This window comes from Mastomys coucha, unplaced genomic scaffold (assembly GCF_008632895.1).
Source record: "Mastomys coucha isolate ucsf_1 unplaced genomic scaffold, UCSF_Mcou_1 pScaffold1, whole genome shotgun sequence".
Classification (NCBI taxonomy): domain Eukaryota; kingdom Metazoa; phylum Chordata; class Mammalia; order Rodentia; family Muridae; genus Mastomys; species Mastomys coucha.
In genome coordinates this window covers 80955546-80961545 of record NW_022196891.1, presented here as the reverse complement: position 1 = coordinate 80961545, position 6000 = coordinate 80955546, and the positions used below count along the sequence as shown (strand labels likewise).

Genomic DNA, 6000 nt, shown 5'->3' with positions numbered 1-6000 from the left:
AAAACATTGTTCTAGTCTTCTAAAAATAAGTCATCAGGATTTCTTACTATTTCCCTAGTATATAACATTCTTTTAACTGAAACATTTATTTTAGATTACTTTTAGGGTGATAGAAAATACATGAGGTAGAAAGAACTTGAGGAATGGTCACAGCCTATGGCAAAAAAGAGGACAACCATTACAAGCACACTCTGGGAACTTTCCTATATCTGACCTCCCCAAGGACACATGGCCCCGTCTGTCTTCTCTCACAGGTATGTCATCACATATAGTCTTATTTATCCTCTCTCACAGATATTTGTGCCTCTGCCCCTTTTCCCATGAGTGTTTGGCCCAAGATGCCAATGGCATGAATGGTTTGACCCAGTGATGTGTTTCAGTAGAGAGAAGAGTAGGGTTCTCCAAGAGCAGACACCAAAAGATGGCTGTCTGAGCTTCCTTTCTATTACTGAGACAAACACCATAACCTAAAGTGACATTGCAGAGGAAGGGTTCATTTTATCTTCCAGGTAATGAGGGAAGTCAGGACAGGGACTCAAGCATAAACTTGAAGCCGTATCTGTTTGCTATTCTATACAGTATTACTTCTGATCAAAGAAAGGACTTATAGGCCAAGAAGAAAGCAGAAATTACAGAGGAACACTACTTGCTGCCTCAGCTAGTTTCTTTATACATCCCAAGACTTTATACAGCCCAGGGAATGGTGCCGCCCATAGTGGGCCAGGCCGTCCTACACCAATTAACAATCAAAATCATACCCTGTAGACATACCCAGGCCAGTCTGATCTAGACAGTCCCTCAGGTGAGGCTCTTCTCTCAAGTGACTCTAGGTCATGTCAAGTTAACAGTTAAAGTTAACCAGGACAATGACAAAGACTTTCCGGAGCATTTCCACAGCCCATTCTTCTTTGCTTGCTCTCTTTTATTGCAGGAAAAGTGCTGTTGAGTGCAGAATCATGACCTAATAAATAACTGCAAGTCATTTTGCAAATATCAAACACCACAAAAGTAATTTTTAATATTGTGTCAGCCCCGATGGTGGATTTATAGCCTATATCCACCAAATGAGCCTTGGAAATAAGTTCCCTATGTATTCATGCATATTATATAAGGCCATACTTGTCTTACCTCCTGGAAGATATATGTGTGTGTGTGTGTGTGTGTGTGTGTGTGTGTGTGTACATGTGTATATATATACACACACATATACATCTAACAAGTTTGGGATGGAATAAGTTCTTTATGTTCTCCCCCCCCTCCCCCAAGACAGGGTTTCTCTGTGCAGCCTTGGCTGTCCTGGAACTCACTCTGTAGACCAGGCTGGCCTCAAACTCAGAAATCCACCTGCCTCTGCCTCCAGAGTGCTGGGATTAAAGGCGTGCGCCATCACCGCCCGGCCTTTATGTTCTTTTTAAGCCTATTCATAGACATGATCACCATCCTCTGTCAATGAAGGTTTTGCTGGCTCAGGTGCTATCATTGATATTTAAAATCACATTTTAAACATTTAACAGTTATATTTCTCCTACCAAGATTGTGGCCCTATGTGCCTTATTGTTTAGATGGGAATCAGAGGGATCAGGAAACAGGTAGCTGATTTGTTTGGGATACTCCTAAACTGGAGTTGAGTGGTTCCTGCTCCTCTGGGAAGGTGTACTGGCTGGTGTTGTGTGTCAACTTGACACAGGAGTTATCACAGAGAAGGGAGCTTCAGTTGGGGAAGTGCCTCCATGAGATCCAGCTGTGGGGCATTTTCTCAATTAGTGATCAAGGGGCTAGGGCCCCTTGTGGGTGGTGCCATCCCTGGGCTGGAAGTCTTGGGTTCTATAAGAGAGCAGGCTGAGCAAGCCAGGAGCAGCAAGCCAGTAAAGAACATCTCTCCACGGCCTCTGCATCAGCTCCTGCTTCCTGACCTGCTTGAGTTCCAGTCCTGTCTTCCTTTGGTGATGAACAGCAATGTGGAAGTGTAAGCTGAATAAACCCTTTCCTCCCCAACTTGCTTCTTGGTCATGATGTTGTGCAGGAATAGAAACCCTGACTAATACAGAAGGGTAGGAAGTCTAGCCCCCAGATTCAGATTTCTCTGTTGAAAAGAGATCAGGCTAAGAGAAGGTTGGTTAATTCAATTTATTTACCCTCCTGTTTCAGTTCATTGAGTTTGCCAGCAAGACACAGGACTGAGATTCAAATACTCAGGGAAGAACCCCAAACTCTAGGCATTGTAACTATAGAACACAGATAGGATACTCTGCTAAGGTTTGAATGCGAAATGCATCCTTGACCCCAAATAGGCTCCTGTGTTTGAACACTTGGTTCTCCACTGGTGGTGCTCTTTGGGAAGAGCAGGGAACACTTAGGGGGAAAAGCCTCACCAGAGGAAGTAGGTAACTTGGGACTAGGGCCTTGCAGCTTCCTAGCATCGCTTCCTATCTGCTCTCTGCTTGCTGACTGCTGATGCATTGTGACAAGCTGGCCTTGAGGTTCCCTGCCATGATGGGCTGTAGCTCCCTGCAGTAGTAAGTAAGCAAAAATAATTCCTTGCTTTCTTAAACTGTTTGGTATTAGGTTTGTAGTTACAGCAACAAGAAAGGTAACTAATCCATAACCCAGATCCAAGTCCTCCTTGTTATGGGGGGGAATTTCAAAATGTATTCAGCAGCTGGGCGGTGGTGGCACATGCCTTTAATCCCAGCACTTGGGAGGCAGAGGCAAGCGGATTTCTGAGTTCGAGGCCAGCCTGGTCTACAGAGTGAGTTCCAGGACAGCCAGGGGCTACACAGAGAAACCCTGTCTCGAAAAGACTAAAAACAAACAAACAAACAAAAATCAAAATGTATTCAGCAACTTCATTCTGGAACCAGAAGACAGTAAATCCTAGAGAATTCTGAAGACTTGGATACCCACTTCTTCTTGGTGACCAGCAGGAGGCGTTGTCTTTAGGAAAGCCTGACACTCCCCTAGGTGGTGGAGAAGGCCTTTGAAGCAGCACTGAGATAATGACCAGGTGATGGGCAAGGTTTGTCCCCCACCATCCCTGGCCTACAATGTCCGACATTGCACTCCCTTCCTCTTCTATCCGTGACATGCTCAGCAGTTCATGGAGCCCTTTTCAATAGCTAGGCTTATTTCCTGATTGTTTCATCCCTTTGATGAAGGAACTGTAATCATTTGTATTATGGGTAAAGAAAACAAAACCCTCAGAAGGTTGAAAAAGCCGTGAGTCCCAAACATCCAGACGCAGGGAAGAACAGGAATTTGAACCCCATTTTTTTTTTGTACAACACTCAGTGCTTTCCTGGGGTTCAGAGCTCAGCCAGTCATCTTCTCATCAAACTCTTGTCACCCATGGTTAGTACAAACTGAAGAACAGTGAAAGGCACTGCTGCGTGGGCTCACCGTTCTCTCTCTGCTGCTTCCCTCGTATGTTCTCAACAAGTCTGTACAGGTAGGTTTTGTTTCCGTTAAGGACTCTGCCCAGGAGTTTTGCTGTTCATCGGCGAAATCTATAGACAGGGGTCTGGGGAGGAGCCTCATTGGGCAAAGTGTTTGCTGAACAGGCCTAGAAACTCAGCTTGAGCTCTAGCACCGCAAGTAAAAGGTGTGCAGCAATAAGTGAATGATGAGGAGGCAGAAACAGGACAGATTCCCTGGGGCTTGCTGGCCAGAAGTCTAGCCAATCCAATGAGCTCCAGATTTAGTGGAAGACCTACGTCTCAGAACCAAACAAAATAAAACCAAGAGCAATTAAGGAAGATATTCCACATTGACCTCTTGCCTCTAGACTGGTGCATACATGGGTACATGCCACCTACACAGATACGCAAGCATGCACATCCACAAGCATGCATACATACAGGCATGTACATACACACCACTGTAGAGAAGACAGAATTTAGATCCATCCAACACGGCCACTTGAGCGTCTGTCTACAGACTTGCTTCTCTTTCCCTTTCATTTCTCGATTTTTCTCCCAGAGAGCCTATGTCTCTCCCTGACTAGAGGAGAGGCCTTGCTTCAGACGGTGTGGGGACTTGGTTCATTTTCAGATCTCTCTTTCTGACATCTAGGCACAGCACCTACCATGCCATAGACATTCTCCACAAGCTAATTAAAGAAACCTCGAGTCTGTTACAGAGCTCTACCGCAGCACATTGAGAAGTTTATCATCTCTTGGCTTTTTCTGTCCTTCCGATGAGGCACGGCTTCTAAGCTGTCTCCCCCATGCCTCAGAACTCCAAGGTATATGACTTTGAAAAAGAAATGAACCTTTTCCTTTTGAACCCATAGGCATGATCAAGGAAGTGTAAATTCAGCCCCCCTCAGTGTTTTCCCTGTGATGTGGAAGCGAGCAGCTGGCTCAGTTAAGGAGGAGACACCAAGCTGTTAGGTGCTTTCCACACGGGTTATTGGATATCAAAAATAATGGGCAGCAACAACAGTGCTTATAGATCTTCTCCAACTGGCATCTCAACTCGATGAAACGTAGGAAGAACATATTTCAAAATCCTAATGTGTTATTGAGCTTGGACAGGCAGCCACCGAGGAAGCCAAGGGTACGTGAGAGAGCAAGTAGTACAACTAATTGGCCAGGGGTCTATACCGTGCCTCTCCATGCTGCAGACAGCAGGGGCGCCGTTTCCCTTGGGAATTAGTTAGAAATGCCGAGTTTTGGAGGAGGGGGTGTCCCACACCTGCTGATTCTAAATCGGATGGCAGCAAGATCTCTATAGAACCCAAAGACACGCTGGTGTCCAAGACACATAGAAGGTGACACCTGACTATGCTTGACTGAGAGTGAAAGGTTGTGTCACCCTAAGATAAGGTCGGAGCAGCCAGCACTGGGCATAGCTTTGGGGTTCTGGCCGAAGCAATGGTCAGAGGAGGTTCTAAAAATGGCCAGAAGTCTGGTTTCAACAATGGGCTTGCCAGAATTTATTATTTGTCACGTGCTTCCTCCCGAGTTGCACAATCCTATACCATGCTGTATACCTATCAAGTTATACAACCATTATTTTTCAATTGCTTTAAAGATATTGTCACATCTCTAAAAGAGTTAGACAGCAGTTTACAAGTTCTCTCTACCAACCCCTCCCTACGAGGAACCATTCGTTTATTTTCTCCCTTTAAGTCTGCCCATTGTGGACTCTGTGGCCATTGTTATTGATTCCTCCTATTTAGAAAGATGGATTTAAGATTAAGATCACTGTCATTTCAGATATCAGTATGTTATTCCTGTTCATGGCCTGATAATATTCCATTGCATAGATATACCACTTTTTTGTTTACCCCTTTATGGGTTCATGGGCATTTGGGTTATCTTCTAATTCTCAGCTGTTATAATTAAAGTTGCTATGAATATTCTATATGAATATAATTCACGTACAATAGAATATATGTATAGTCTATGTGAAAAGAAAACTTCACAGTCAGTGTTGAGCATTCAACACAATGGTTGATGGTCCAGCAAGAGAAAGGCAAGTGGGAAGAAGGAACAGAGTCTAATCCTGAGGAGTGATGTCTGCAGCGGTCCAAATTCTTTATCCATCCTGTGTGCACATGCTGGCAGGCCACTGAGCATCACACAGCCACCCCTGTAAAATGCACATGAATTTACCATATGGACTTCACAGCACCCAGTGAGGTGTTCAGACATTATTCCTGCTTCAGAACACTACACAAAATCTCAGCAGGATGATGGCCAAGAACATGTGTCCAGAACATATTGCTATGGTGTGGTTGGCCTTGAAATTATCAGTGTCTTCTGAACTTCCGAGCCATAAGCCTGGGAAGGAAAACCACACGGAGGGCCTCTCTCCAGAGCCTCCTGTGACATTCCCTCGGACCCTTTGAAGCAATGCTTTTTTTTTAAACAACCGACACCATTGGAGGGAAACTTGCCGTACTCATTGTGGTTTGCTGTATCGGGGGCCAAAGAAGTGGAGGAGGAAGAATATAAAGACCGTTTGAATAGAGGGAACACTGCTTCCCCTCCCCCCCCC

General features: G+C 45.0%; 1 long non-coding RNA gene across 5 annotated transcripts in view; it reads left to right on the top strand.

The window, feature by feature from the left end:
- Positions 1-6000, top strand: part of LOC116071564 — an 89096-nt gene that overhangs the window by 18176 nt on the left and 64920 nt on the right. For 2 of the 5 annotated variants that reach the window (XR_004110979.1, XR_004111001.1), the window contains exons 2-3: positions 95-254; positions 3289-3445. This is a non-coding gene — a long non-coding RNA (uncharacterized LOC116071564). Of the gene's footprint in view, positions 1-94; positions 255-931; positions 1004-3288; positions 3446-6000 lie in introns of those variants that run through there. The other 3 variants (XR_004110984.1, XR_004110990.1, XR_004110995.1) reach the window with 2 other exon arrangements.